The sequence below is a fragment of the Lissotriton helveticus genome, chromosome 5_1 (assembly GCF_964261635.1).
Source record: "Lissotriton helveticus chromosome 5_1, aLisHel1.1, whole genome shotgun sequence".
Classification (NCBI taxonomy): domain Eukaryota; kingdom Metazoa; phylum Chordata; class Amphibia; order Caudata; family Salamandridae; genus Lissotriton; species Lissotriton helveticus.
In genome coordinates this window covers 13,819,578-13,835,353 of record NC_136065.1, presented here as the reverse complement: position 1 = coordinate 13,835,353, position 15,776 = coordinate 13,819,578, and the positions used below count along the sequence as shown (strand labels likewise).

Below are 15,776 nucleotides of genomic sequence, written 5' to 3'. Positions count from 1 at the left end.
GATGAAACCATCTCATTTAACTAGTATTGGTTTGGCATTTGTCAGAGAAAGTAAATCATATTTTTAATGAAGACGAATTATGAGTATGTTCATGAATAACTGTAAAAAACTGAAAGATAAAGACTATTGTTGAGTACAAACAGTAAATAATCAATGAATTATAATTGAGTTGGACACTTTTTGTTTTGTTTTGAAAAGGAGGTATAACATTGATGAACACATGTCCTATATAATGTTGTAATATTTGAAAAAGTGAAGCAAATGAAGAAAAATGTATGTTGCACTTGTGCAAGTTCGAACAGTGCATTCCTGCATGAGACATAGTTGTGTCTGTAAGTACAGTTCTTTGAAAGACCTGACAGGGGCTAGTCAGGTAGCGGGTTTGCACCGATTTGTTTAAAATCAAGTTACAATAAGGTTGAAAAACAAAGGGGAGCGCAGGTTACACACATATTTTAATCATATTATTGAACCATACATAATCTGACATGGCCACTATTCCATTAGCACTGATGTGGGCTGAACTGTGGGCCATGGTAACAATAGCATTCACCTAATAATTTGAAAGCATTCATCCTTGCTTTCCTGACAGATCTATCCTACATCCTGTCGCATCCTGACACCCATATCTTTTACACTGTTCCTTCTCTTCCTCCGTAGCTTCTTCCTGTACTTCCCTAATGCAATCTAGAGTCTGATTAAACATAGTCACTTCTGGTGTCCATCTAACTGTCCCTACAATATACATTAAAGTATACTCTAAATAGGCGTTGCCTTTAACAAAATCATTGGCAAAAGTATTTCCCTGTACTACCTCATCTTATAATTTCTTGTGGGCAAAACATTTAAAAATAGCAACTCTTTTTGGTAACATCAAGGTTTCCAGTATCTTTACTATTCGTTCCCCATACTGTATCGTATCACCATGCAAAGTCAAAAAACCCTCTTTTGTTTTTAAGTCGTCCGACTGAGTGGGCACCTTTAAAGGCATATATATTGATATTTACAGTCAAATCTTTGCTTAATTTGCAGTCAAAGCTGTCAGTTCCACAGATTTTCCTGACATTTGTTGTATTTTACATAACTCAACCACAGATTTCCATGGAGTAACTGTTTAGGCCACTGTACTAGAGCCATCAGGTAGTTTGTAACATGCACCTTCCACGGACAGTTCCTCTGGTGGGTCAGATATAGGGGTATCTGTCAGGTCTACCCGTCCCTTAGTCTCCTTCTCAGTAATAAATATGCAATTATGCTTCTCATCTTGTTGGGACTCAGAAAGGGGCAGTACAGTGGCTGAATTCAAAATGTTACAGCTTTTCAGAGTAATGTTTGGAGCAAAAAGTGTCAACTCCTACCTTGTTAATATCGCACTGGTCAGGTGCTGGGTCTGAATTATTTGTTTTTAGATATCCACTAAATGTGGTACCAGAACTGTCAAATTGTGACCTAAAATATATATTTCAGATTGCTTTATCGCAGTGCCAATGTGGAGGAGAAATATGCACATGACCTATTCCTTCCTATATAGGACCGTGCCAAGCTGCAACCATCTTTTACATGCACACATTTGTAATAATCAAGTTTTACCTAAAGCAGGAGCATTACATAAAGCATTTTTTCCAATTAACAAAAAGGCAGTTTCACGCTGATTAGTCCAAGGAAGCAGCATGCATACGTGCTTTAATTAGTGAAAAATCTCCTGTGTGCAGTCCAACCTGTATTTAAAAAAACCAAAATGCATGCTTCAAGACAACATTTCTTTTGTATTTTCACAACACATAAACTGATGTCTACAGAAAAATAATTGACATTTTAGAAATGTATTTACAGCTATTATTTCAGTTGGAGATTTGTTATTACTCATAATTATATCTTAGTACAAGGTAGTATTGCATCTACTTTTTGTATCTAGTGCCCATTTAATATTTCAGTTCAAATTCTCAAAGCCTCTTTTTTTTTCTTTCTTTTCATTTCTTTACTGCTGAAACCCCTGGCTAATGCACCAATGTGATCACTACTGAAACTCTTGGATGCGGTGGTCACTTTTTCATCACTAGTGGCTTTTGTTACAGAAAATGTTGGAGACCCTTGTACTAACATTCAGTTGTTGTGAAATAAGGCAATATCTGCTAAAGTCATGATATAGGAATCAATGGCTACCTGTACATCATCAAAAAATCCTCTAGGATTTTTTTGCATGTCTGGTAAGGAAGCTTTTAAAGTGACTACATCCGTCCTTTTCCATGGAGTATATATCCAATTATACAATTATACAAAAAATGGGCTCTAGCATTGGGACTATTAGGGTCATCATTATCTGCATTCCCTCTCTCAGGAATGAACTGTGGTGCAGCTTCCCTCAAAGGTCTTATTCGAGGAGAGGAAGAGAGTTCATTACGATATCCGATTATCGTTTCTATTGCAATATTAACTCTACTTACAGGGATGGCCCCTATCTGACACTGTTGATTAATAGCTCTAACATCATCTGGGCCATTCTGTCCTGTAGTCATCTCCCATTGAACCATGAATTAAGAAACCTTATTTGTGAGACAAAGGAGCTCGCCTTCAGAAAAATCCTGTATCTGATCAATCATTTCTCCTACCTCTATTTCTAAATCACTCAACCAATTTAATGCCAGCAATTTTATTGCGTCCTGACGAAACTGAGGTACAGTAGAACGAAGAATTCAAGGGGTGCAGACAGATACAGGAAGTACGGGATCATCAGTCATTTCAGGGGCAGTGGCCTGAGATGGGGGATAAGGGATGTACCAGTACTGTTTGGAAAATAGGGAGCTGGGCCACCATAAGCAAAGGAGGGGGAGCTGGGGGTACATGGGTAACAACATTTGGTGGTCCATGGAGAAGAGGTGTTAAGGGTACATATGGGGTGGGGTCATTCTATCAACAACCCATCAATATCTGAGTCCACATCTTCTTGGTGGACCTGAACTGCTACGGTTTATTTATTTATTTATTTTTATTTATTTGCTTATTGAGCGCCTGATTCAATTCCCGAAGGGATATCTCTGCGCTTTTTTTGCTTCTGCTGTTTATTTTGCTGTTAGTTTTTCAGTTATGAGTGAGAATAAAAAGAAGGGATTATTTTAGGATAGTGTGAAAAGGTATGTTTTGAGTTTTTTCCTGAAAGATTCAAGGCTAGGGATCAGTTTCAATGCGATTGGTAGAGAATTCCAGATTATTGGTCATTTGTATGATAGAGCTCTTCCACCTTGTCTGGCTTTCCGTACTTTTGGAACCTGTAGCAGTAGATGGTTGCTGGAGCGCAGTGCGCGGCCGGGGATGTACGGTACAAATATTTTCTTAAGATATTTGGGACCTGTACCGAACAAGCATCTGTGTATCATGCAGCATATTTTGAACTTGATACAATGCTTTACCGGCAGCCAGTGGAGTTGGTGTAGGAGGGGACGAGAAGGGGTTCTGTGGGGAGCATTTAGGGCCAGTCTTGCTGCCGTGTTCTGGACCACTTGTAGTTTCTCCAGTTGTTCTTCATTAGCCGATACGTAAAGGCCTTTACAATAGTCCATTCTGCCTATTATGAGAGTTTGAATGAGTGTTTTTCTGTGGTTGTCTGGCAGAAAGGGGAAAACACGTCGGAGCAACCCCACCACATGGAAGCATGCACCTGTCACTTGGGTAGTGTGTTCCTTGAGTAACAGTGCCTGGTCAAGTTTTATACCAAGGTTTTTTACTGTTTGTTTGGGGTTGGGGACCGGACCCAACTCCAGGGGCCACCAATCTGGAGACCACAGGAGAGTTGCCCCCCCAAACAGCATTACTTCGGTTTTTGTGACATTACATTGGAGATAGTTTTGTGCCATCCATCGGGCCACAGCTCTCATCCCGTCTGCAAAAGTTGTTTGTACTGTGGGTGTGAGGGTCTGGAATGGAAACAAGAGTTGGGTGTCATCAGCGTATGACACCGGGGTAAATCCATAGGATCTTATGATGTTGGCTAAGGGGGCCACGTACACGTTAAAGAGCGTGGGGCTTAGGCATGAGCCCTGTGGCACTCCCTTAGTGAGCTCTCTTAGGGTCGAGGAGTGGGAGCCCAATTTAACCCCTTGTGTCCGTCCCGAGAGGAAGCTCTCCAACCAAGACAAGGCCGTTCCCTCCACACCTATATCCCTCAGTCTGTCGAGAAGAAGTTCATGGGACACCGTGTCGAAAGCAGCGGGAAGATCTAACAGCACCAGAATCACTGAGCTCCCTCCATCCAGTGACATTCTGATGTTGTCAGTCACTGAGAGGAGGGCTGATTCTGTGCTGTGATCGGGCCTGAACCCGGATTGAGAGGGGTCCAGGCCATCCGCTGCTTCGATGTACTTCGACAGTTGGGTGTTCACATGCTTCTCGGTGAGTTTGCTGAGATAGGGCAGGAGGGAGATGGGTCTTAGGTTGGAAAGGTCCGTCCAGGGGAGAGAGGTGGTTTATCGGATGGGATTAACCACAGCTTGTTTCCATTCTATAGGCACTCGTCCTTCTCTAAGGGAGTGATTTATTAATGTTTGGATGTGGGGACCTAGGAAGGGGCATAAGGAAGTCATCATTTTGGCTGGTACAAGGTCATTAGGAGAGCCTGATTTGATATGGTTAATAAGGGAAGGGAGGTCTGTGTCCGCAACTGGTGAGAATGTTAGTAGGGATGACTTCATTTGTTTTGGTACAGGGAGAGTAGAGGTGCCACAGTAAGAATTGGTGGCTTTCTGGATTTTCTCATAGATGTTGTTTATTTTGTTCTCGAAAAACTGTGATATTTCATTGCATAAAGGCAAGGAAAAATCATCTGAACTAACACAGGCTGTGGGTTTAACAAATGTTTCGAGAATTCTGTATAACTCCTTTGAGGAGTTTCCGGCCTCTATCAATTGTTGGGTCAGGCTACTCTTGCGGGCCAGTCTGATGTTTTTGTAGTATTTCGATTGTGCTTCAAGATATGCTTTTTTTGCCTCTTCTAGATGTGTCTTCCTCCATCTTTTTTCTAGTCTTCTGCATCCTTGCTTCTCGGATCGCAGTGCCTCTGTATACCATTTCTCTTGTTTATTAGGGGGAAATTGTTTGTGCAGTTTGAGAGGGGCCAGTTTATCTATTGCTTCAGTGAGTGAAATCTTAAATTTACTTAATGTGTCTTCCACACTATCTGTATCTAAAAATTTAGGGTTCTCCCAGACCTTCTGTAGTTCTTCTACTGTAATTCGGTGCCATTGACGGCGCCATATAGGAGGGAGGATTTTTTTATCGGGGGGTTTATTGGTAACGGGCAAATGGAATTCTACCATATAGTGGTCTGTCCAGTCTAGCTGGGTAGCAGCATTGGGAGTAGTTACGGCACAGTTTGAGAAGAGCAGATCTAAAAAATGTCCGCCTTCGGACCGGTTGGTCTAACTATATATTTTTTAGATATTAATAATCTATCCTCTCTATCTAAACATATCTTTTTCTCCTGATCTTCCTCATCCTTCAAATCCTTATACTTCTGATACTCTGTCTTCCTTTCCTGCTTTCTTTGTACCTTCTCAGCCTTGAGCTGCCGCTCCTTCACTTCTTTCCTCCACATACGCAAACTGTCAAACATAGCTGGCTTAACCTTTTTCCTTTTTTAAAAAAAAAGTTTTTAAAACAATTGTTTCTCTAAATACTCAAATTTGTGAGGTCCATGGTTACTTCTAATGGCCATTGTAACTGGGGATCCCCTTTTGTATATTTGTTCTATAAAGTACTATGCATGATGGGACAAATGCCATATTTGATGTACATCTCAACACAGAGTACCTGCTGGTGGCGTCGGCTGACTTGCTTCCAAAATGCTCTGCTTATTGCAGCAGCAACAACAAAACTTCCATAGAGTGCTAATCACAGGCATGTTATATAAGATAAAAAACTTACAAACAGAGAAAAATAAAAAATATTCTCACATTTACCTATAAGAAAAAAAGTTAATCAAAACAAATAGCAAGTCCAAAAACAGAGACTAAGTTTCATATTTGCAAAGCAGATTCCAACAGATACCAAACAAAGGCCAAGGCAGATACAAATCCTAAGCAAATGAACCGGTTCAATACAGACTTACCTCATGTGTAGTCTTCAGCTCCCACCTGTTGATCCTCCCTTATCCAAAAATGACCGTCCGACGGTCCCAGTCAAGGCCAGCATCTGCCAGGAGGATCAGACTCGGAGAGCTGAAAAATCACCTTGGACCACGATCAACTCTAATCTCTTCAGGTTGTGAGCCCCTCAGCAAAGTTCGTCTTACCGACCCGATCTCCTCCCCTGGTCCCACTGCAAGCCTTTGATAGGGCCCCACATTGGGTGCCAATTTGTGGAGCTGATTAATTTTAATCTGCTTGGTGCAGGGTCACCACTCTTGCCACAGCTATTTGTCAAGTAAGGAGGAATCAACAGTGGACCGAAGAACAAACTCATTTATTAATCAATCAAGAATCCAAAGAGCACCATGGAGTTACTCAGAGAGAGCACACTTGAACGATGGTACATGGGTTTTTATAGGGAAGATCACAGACAAGGGACGCCCAGAGCTAAATAGAACTTTGCAAAGAACACACAAATGAGGTAAGGCAAGAATCGACAGCCTCAGTGTATTGTGAAATTGCTGTGAGAAGTTGGCCTGGTATATGCTGCCCACTAGTTATAGCGGGCACCTTGCACACGTCCAAAATACCCCTTATTGATGGTAGGTTAAAGACAACCTTTAATGAAAGCTATCCTAGTGGTAGCTATGGAAAGCAGTCTTCAGGCTAAGTCTTGAAGGAGTGTAAAGCAGCTTGTTTTACCAGTCTATAATCTCTTGAATGACCAAATGAAAGGAGAACCACACCAGGTATATTTAAAATATATGTATTTATTCTAAAACACTCTCTACTAGTCTCTTTATGAGGCTAGAGGTGAAAGCACACAAGTTACAAGCATTTAATCAACAATAAATAGCACAATACACGATAGGCTCTGGGGGAAGACCAAACCATATACTAAGGAAGTGGAATAAGAACCATGACTTGATTAGATACAGGGCCTAGAGCCTATAGAATCGCTGGGACCCCAAGGAACCACCCAAGGTAGTGACACAGGGAACCCACGGAGGACGTGGGCAGTGTGAGAACACAGACACGAGCTCCGTTAGCTTCTACGGCGAAAGTCGCGGTTGAAATTTTAAAGTTAAAGGACACTGAGGAGAGGACTTGCAGCAAACCCCTTTAGACTTAAGGGGTTCTAGGGCCAACACCCACAGGAGCACCGGAGTACTTGATTTACTTCACCCAGGGAAGCCGGGTGCATAGGTGTCAAATGGTGTTGGGACACGTCACCGTTTTTAATAGCGATCTGCTGCAAAGTGCCACTGCCTGGAAGAGGAGAAGTGTCCGAAGAGATCCACGCCTGGATCGCAGAAGTGAATAACCTGAAAGCAGAGGGGACAGAGTCTGGGTCACTAGCCAGGGACACAATAGTCGAATGCCCACCGATATCGGGTGCTTCAGGTGAGAAGAGGGGGAGCTTGACTCTTCAGCCACGAGGGCCAGGATGCTTCGTCGATGATGTCCAGGAGCTGAATTCGAGCTGTCCCATGAAGGATGTTGAGTGATGCAGCATCGGTGCCCGGATTGGACACAACAAGCCTTGGCACCAGCAACCCCCGCAGGAAGAGAACAATTGCTTTGGTGCAGATCAGCAAGGTCCTGGGGACTCCCCAAGCGATGGAGAGTCAGGGCACGTCTGGAGCAACCAGGGAAGCACAATTAAAGTTAAGATTGCCTTCTTGGGGACCCACAAGTCGATGGACAAGGGATCATGAAGAGACCTCGAGAGGATTCACAAAATGGCGTCTCACAGAACACTCGTGGAGTGTAGGCTCACAATCCTCAATGGATTCTCTGCTCGGGGTCTGAGCTACAAGTAACCTAAAGCTCAGCCTCGGTGATCACCGGGAAACTGATGCTTCTGCAAAGTGACGAGGTGGCCAGGGGTTCGGGTTGCAAGGTCGCCATGAGGTTTACGGGCCTCAGACTTGCTGTGGGCACTGACTGACCTCCTCTAAGACCATGGGTTCCTACCTCCCGTACTGCAAAGTTCTTTGGAGTCCTCAGGAGCTTCGGAGATGCAGACCGGTCAGATGTGTCTTTGGTGCCTGCCAAGCAGGGGAGTAACTCTTTTACTTCAAGAGAGATTCTTCAGTCATCTAATTGTGCAGATCATCGCAGTTCCGGGATTTCTGTATCAGAGTTTCATCCAGGTGTAATCTAAAGTCCTGTAGTCAGGGGTTCCTACTTTATACCCAAGGAAGGGGTTGGACTAACTCTGGGGACCCACCTATGGGAGGATTTGAAGAGGGGTGGCTACACCCATTTCCTTTGTCCAGTTTTGCGCCAGAGCAGGGGCTGGTAGCTCCTGCAACCGGTTTGAGCTGGACTATGTACAGGGACACCAAATGTGCCCCCATTGCAGACTTCAAAGCACTCTTGGAGTGCACCCACCCAGCCCCAATACACTTAAGCCTGTCGGGGAGGTGGTGACACCTTCCTGTGACAGGAAACCTATTATCCAGGCCTCCCCTGCCAGACTTTCGGTCAGCAGCAGGAGGCCAGACTCGTGTCTGCGGCTGTCAGCATCAATTTTATGGTGCCAGGGCTCTGTTAGCTGGTACCAAGTATACCGGTGCTATCATGTCTCTCTCTCTAGAAGGGTGGGATCAGGACTTTAAGTGGGATGAAAAAACTGGGGGGTCTCTCAAAGGGGCATGGTCAATATAATTGAGGGCGTGGCTTAAAAACACCCTAACTAAAAATCTGTGTTTAGCCCTTGTATTTTGCTGTTCTTGTCATTGCGTCCAGATATATGATACAAGTCACATCATACCTACAAGTCAGGCCTTTTGGCTTTGTCAATGGTTGCTAGTTACATAAGATAAGTAAACAGCAACTATGGCTTGTATATAATATTGAAAAGAACTTCCACTTAGAGCCCTGGTGACACCACGACAATGTTGCAGCTCCTGAGTTCCAAAAAGAGAAGGGAAACCCAGAGAGAAAATGACACTCTTTTAAGGACTTTCCTTCCTCTACAGTGCTCACCACGCGCGCATCGATGTGCCTGCTGTCACTGCAGTCCGGATAAAAAAAAGCGGACTGGGTGTGCCAGGGCACAAAACAGAGCCCGATAGAGACCCGTTTCGAAGCCCCCTTTAAAAAAAACTGCTGGTGCTCAGACCCAGTGAGACCCGGCCCACTTAAAGCCCTGGGTGGGATCATACTCCCACACCAGTTACTGGTGTGGGGGTATGATTGACACCAAACACGACATGTTTCCGTGCAACCCTTCCAAAGTTAGCATTCACCACGAGGATATAATGCACTAAAGAGTATATGGTCAGGCTGCATCACAGACAACCCCGGAGGATAGATTCCGAAGGTTGCAGAGGGGCTCTGGTCATGCAGGGGCACCCTCTCACATAAAACCAAGTACCCTGCCTTCAGGAGTGATAAGGAGAAATAGGCGCAGCAGCGTTTGCACTCAGTAATCAAGTTATCAGATATATTTGTTGAGTTCAACAGTTTCTGTACTTTACATAGCGTGCAACAGATAAGGAGGCCCTGCTAAGACCTTTATTCTAAAAGTGAAAAAAAATTCCTAGACACTGTCCAGGAGACTGATGCACTGCACAATTCACTCAGTGTGAGTGTAAATCTTAACTTAACAGTAGTATTCGTTATGTTCAACACTAATTTACTTCAGATAAACATTGTAGTCATGCATTTATGTACACTTCAAAAAAAGTTTCTTAAAGTTGGTCGATTGTTCATAGGAGGTTTTATTTGTATTCTCATGATGTTGTTGTAAATTCACAAATTCACGAGTGATAACGACGATGATGGTTTAAACATCCCAATGCATTTCGGGCTATAAACAATGCCCTTCGTCAGGGGAATCTACAAGACAATATGATTTATAATGAGTATCTATAGGCGACAAAATATGCAGCTCTTCATAAAGAGGAAACAGGATTAGATAGTTTTAAAAAAACCTTTAGAACCAGTATGGCGTGCCCAAATATTGGTGAAAAAGTAAATGCCATGCACTACAACCCTTCGTGAGTAAAGAGCAGGTTTAGAACCAAACGGTGTCCAAAATAGCATGCCTTGGAAGTGCGCTGAGTGCAAGAAACGTGACTGATAGATTCTTATGTGAACTAGCCGGTAACATTTGCTGTTTTGCCGGTCTCATTCGGCACTTCTCTTTACGAGAGTCCGACGATCTAATACAAATAAACGGGCATTAAAATAACATGCACTACAGCCCTTCGTGGGTGAAGAGCAGGCTTAAGACCAAACCGTATCCAAAAAATGATGCTTTGGAAGTGCGCTAGGTACAACGTAATTAGTGGATTCTTACTTAAACAAGCCGGTAACATTTACTGTTATGCCGGTCTCATTCGTACGCACAAAAACGAGTTTGGAACCATCCGGGAAAAACTTCTTCAGAGGAGAGTGTAGCATCAGACTCAGACACCCGCCTCACACGTCCACCACCTAATGTAGTGGCTAATATGGATAAAAATCCCCCTGGAACAAGTTCGACCACTTCTCAACCGGCTTTTTTGTCGAAAAGCCCAGCCTCAAACGAACCACCACAAGGTCCCCATACCACCAAACCAGGAGAGGCCACAAGTTCAGGCAAACCCAGCCGCAAAAAGAATCGCTAGTAGTCAACATATCTTTTAAAACACTTACACCACTACAAACACAAGTGCTGAACAAGGGATGTTCTTTTGTACCGACAAACCAAGCAAAGAGTCTTGACGCACAAATTGATGTGTTTAAATTCACAAGAAAACTAAGATTACGACACTTTTTTTCCACCATTGAGACTACCCAGTCTACACCACAAGATGTAGAATACCAAGAATTTAAACCTAAAAGCACGTTCATCTCACCCATTTCACATAAGACCATTGACCTATTTGAGAATTTAGTAAAACAAGACATTTCTAAATTACCTCACCAAACCAAATCTACACCCAACTTGAGCCTGAGTGAAAAGTCAGCCTTGCGTTCTTTACAAACCAACCAAACTTTACACTTCACCAAGGCAGACAAAGGCGGAGCCTTGGTAATAATGGACAGACCTAAATACGAAACTAAAGTTGAAACTATGATACTTGACACCACCACGTATCTACCTTTACCCAGAGATCCTACTCATGAATTTCAAACAGTCTTAAACAACATTCTTGAGCACGCTCTAGAAATGAAATGGATCAGTCCCAAAACCAAAGATTATCTTCACACCAAATTCCCTCGCAGACCTAGGCTCTACATAGTGCCTAAAATACACAAATCCCTGTTGGACCCCCCCCTGAGACCCATTGTCTCGGGGTGTGGTTCCATTCATGATCCACTGGGACGCTACTTGGACACATTTCTCCAACCGATAGTCCAATCAGGAGACACCTACATACAAGATACCACCCATTTCTTGAACATACTAAGAGCAACTAACCTTCCCAGTGATAAAGAAATCCTATTGTGCACAATCGATGTCGTTGCACTATACACCTCCATCCCACATAGTGAAGGATTGGAGGCTGTAGAATGGGCACTCCTGAGAGCAGCTACCCCAAGAGCAAACCAAATCTTTCTGATGGAAATTTTACATTTCTGTCTGTTCCACAGCTACTTCAACTGGAAGGACCGCTATTTTCTTCAGTCCAATGGGACCTCAATGGGCTTTTCTGGAGCCCCCAGCTACGCTAACATTTATATGATGAAGTACGAACAGGAACACATTCTCTCTCAACCGCAATGGACCACACAGCTGCTTGTATACAAGCGCTACATTGATGACATCTTCATCATTTGGCAAGGCACTAAACGGGATTTAGAACAGAATATATCCCAGTTGAACACCATTAATCCCCGAATCCAGTTCACTCACCACATTTCCGCACAACAAATTCCATTCCTTGATGTATCAATGAAAATAGTAGGTGCAAACATAGTAACCTCCATTTTCACTAAGCCCACTGACAGGAACAACGCTTTACTCTATCACAGTTTCCACCCATGGTCTCTGAAAAAACACCTCCCGTACTCCCAGTTTCTTCGCATCAAACGAATTAACTCAGATCAGACCACAGGCATGCAGATGGTTGATGTCTTTAGAGACAAATACAAGCAACGAGGCTACCCTGATCCAGTCCTGGATCAGGCGGTAAACAGAATTTCCCAAGTGACCCGAGAGTCACTTCTTGAGAAAAAACAAGTGGCCAGAGTTTCTCCCAGAGAAGTTTTTGTGTCAACTTACTCTACCCAATCACGACATGTGAAATCTATCATTCTTAATCGCTGGACTCTATTGCAATCTGAACCTGACTTTGCAGGCATGTTTAACGCTCAACCATTATTCGCCTATAAAAGGGCGAGTAACTTGAAGGAGATTCTGAACACCAAACCTCCCCAATTGAAGGCTAAACACAAAGGTTTCATTAAATGTATGAATTGTTCCAATTGCAACAACGCAATCACAGGGAAAACAATGAACCACCCCAGATCAGGCAAATCAATCGCATTAGCATACACCGCTAATTGCAATAGTGATTATGTTGTCTACTACATCAAATGTCCTTGTGACCTTTATTATGTTGGGAAAACGGAACGCAGTGTACGAGTAAGGATAACTGAACACAAGAGCAGAATACGTACACTAAACGCAAATTCTCCTTTAGCACTCCATTGGCACACACACTGACATAACATATCCCAATTGAAATTTGGGATTCTGCAGGTCATTGAGCCCAATGTTGAACGTGATCGGGCCAAGATCTTGTCACAACGAGAATCACATTGGATTTGGTATTTGCAAACTCTGACACCAACGGGGCTTAATGATAAATTTGAACTATCATGTTTCATGTAAATTTTGCGTCTTGCCCCCTCCAAACAGATTGTGCACACTACTAGTGGCAGTTTTTCTCTGTTGCCTCTGAAATCCATTTGTGTTATTCAGGTTGTCACCTGTTTTCACGTTTGCTTGTCTGCATTATTTTATTTATTGTCGATCATGACCACTAGCAATTCCGCTATTGTTTACAACCTGCTGTGTAAAATTTATCCTGTCTCCAACTTCTCCCCTTTCCAATATGGCGCGCACCAAACATAGTCCTCTTTCGATGGGCACCTTTTTTTAAATAAGCGAGGCACTCCCCGTTAGACTTCACCTTCACGTGCAACATAGAGCACTCTGTGAAGCACTTGAGAACTCCCATTCGGTAAGTCTGCTCCCAGTTTCACTTTGTTTATAGTGACGAGATGAAGGCATTCAAACGTGGCCGTTAACCATTTATCTCACATCCTGTTTGTTTCAGGCACGTCATCGTGGACACCACACGGTAAAGTTTGCATTACTCTTCACGTTCTAGGGGCAACACCCTTTTACCGCCTCTCCTCGCATCTCGTTTCACATCATTTTAATACCCGTTTGTTTTCACCAGATCTCCAAACGCTCGCAAAGAGAAGCGCCGAATGAGACCGGCATAACAGTAAATGTTACCGGCTTGTTTAAGTAAGAATCCACTAATTACGTTGTACCTAGCGCACTTCCAAAGCATGATTTTTTGGATACGGTTTGGTCTTAAGCCTGCTCTTCACCCACGAAGGGCTGTAGTGCATGTTATTTTAATGCCCGTTTATTTGTATTAGATCGTCGGACTCTCGTAAAGAGAAGTGCCGAATGAGACCAGCACAACAGCAAATGTTACCGGCTAGTTCACATAAGAATCTATCAGTCACGTTTCTTGCACTCAGCGCACTTCCAAGGCATGATATTTTGGACACCGTTCGGTTCTAAACCTGCTCTTTACTCACGAAGGGTTGTAGTGCATGGCATTTACTTTTTCACCAATATTTGGGCACGCCATACTGGTTCTAAAGGTTTTTTTAAAACTATCTAATCCTGTTTCCTCTTTATGAAGAGCTGCATATTTTGTCGCCTATAGATACTCATTATAAATCATATTGTCTTGTAGATTCCCCTGACGAAGGGCATTGTTTATAGCCCGAAATGCATTGGGATGTTTAAACCATCATCGTCGTTATCACTCGTGAATTTGTGAATTTACAACAACATCCTGAGAATACAAATAAAACCTCCTATGAACAATCAACCAACTTTCAGAAACTTTTTTTGAAGTGTACATAAATGCATGACTACAATGTCTATCTGAAGTAAATTAGTGTTGAACATAACGAATACTACTGTTAAGTTAAGATTTACACTCACACTGATTGAATTGTGCAGTGCATCAGTCTCCTGGACAGTGTCTAGGAATTTTTCCCCTTCAGGAGTGATAAGGCCTGCCATAGGGTTGACTGACCTATAACTCGGTAATGAGTGCATGCACCACCTCACTCAGGCTGCAGTAGCAGACCTGTGGTGTCATTTTGGAAGGCTTCCCAGGGGTGGCATAATATATGCTGCAGCCCCTAGTAGGACTCTGGGGTACCTATGCCCTAGGTACATAGTGTACCATATACTAGGGACTTATAAGAGTACCACAGAATCCAATCTGCAGTGTAACTAAGGTACATGGAATACATTTTAAAGAGAAAGCATGTCAACTGGGGCCCTGATTAGAAGGATCCTAGTCCAACTAAGTCGAAAACCAACAAAACACCAGAAAAAAAGGTGGGGGCAACCATGTGGTCAGATTCCACCTTCCTACAATTGCTACGTTTTAAGGCTGAACAAAAAGATGCTATTCTGAGTAGACGTTACTTGAGGATTAACTATTGCCTGAAAACCTTTGAGCAAGCTGACTCTGCATGTTTACACAGCCTACAATGTCCCAACCTGCAATTCTTTACTCATGTTCATACAGAACCAGTGTCAAAAAGTGAGCCAGGCTGAAAATAGGGCGGTTAGAGGGTTGTGAGTAAGGGTAAGTGTTACATATGGTTAGAGGGGTGTGTACGGGAATTAGTGTTAAACACGGTTCGGGGGGTTTGTACAGGGATTAGTGTCTCGGTCTCAGGATGCTTGTTTATGGTCCATTGAGGGCCTTGCTTGGCAGTACGGTCTGTACTGTTCCCATGAGGCACATGGTCAAGACACATTTGCATATGGCCCGGTCCAAACTGGGGTGGCGTAGGGAGCAAGAAAACGATGGATTCAACCCAGATCTGTGCCTGGGGCTGAAAGTTTCATTTGTTCAGCATTCCGTCCATCATTTGCTCTTTTTGCTTTTGTCACCCTAAGTGGGAATGATATGCCCAGACATGGTTTTGGTGCTTACTGTGCCACCGGATTCAAGCTAGCCTGGCTGATGAGGGGTAATTCCCCGTAAACGATTCCAGGATGCTTGTTACTGCTCCAGGGAGGGCCTGGCCTGGCAGTTTGGAATGGACTGTTCCTAAGACCGATTTGCCTATGGCTGGGCCCAAATTGGAGTGGTGAGGTGAGCAAAAAAAAAACAATGGATGAAACTCAGATTTGTGACTGGTGGTGAATGTTTGATTTGTTCAGCATTCCATCCATCATTTGTCCTTTTTGCATTAGCAGGGATTAGTGTTGCACACGGTTAGAGGGGTAGGTGCAATTTCAGTGCAATGAGTTGTGTGTGAGAATTACTGTAATGTATGGTAAGAGGGATGTGTGGGGGGTAATTCATGGCACACACAAGGGAGCTGAAACTGCACGTATATGTGAGATTCGCTAACTAATTTTCTTTCCTCCCATTCCTC

At 43.3% G+C, this 15,776-nt stretch overlaps 1 protein-coding gene across 2 annotated transcripts in view; it reads left to right on the top strand.

Moving 5' to 3' along the window:
* LOC144752898 (patr class I histocompatibility antigen, A-2 alpha chain-like) overlaps nucleotides 1–15,776 on the top strand; it is a 432,525-nt gene that overhangs the window by 349,395 nt on the left and 67,354 nt on the right. The window lies entirely within an intron of this gene.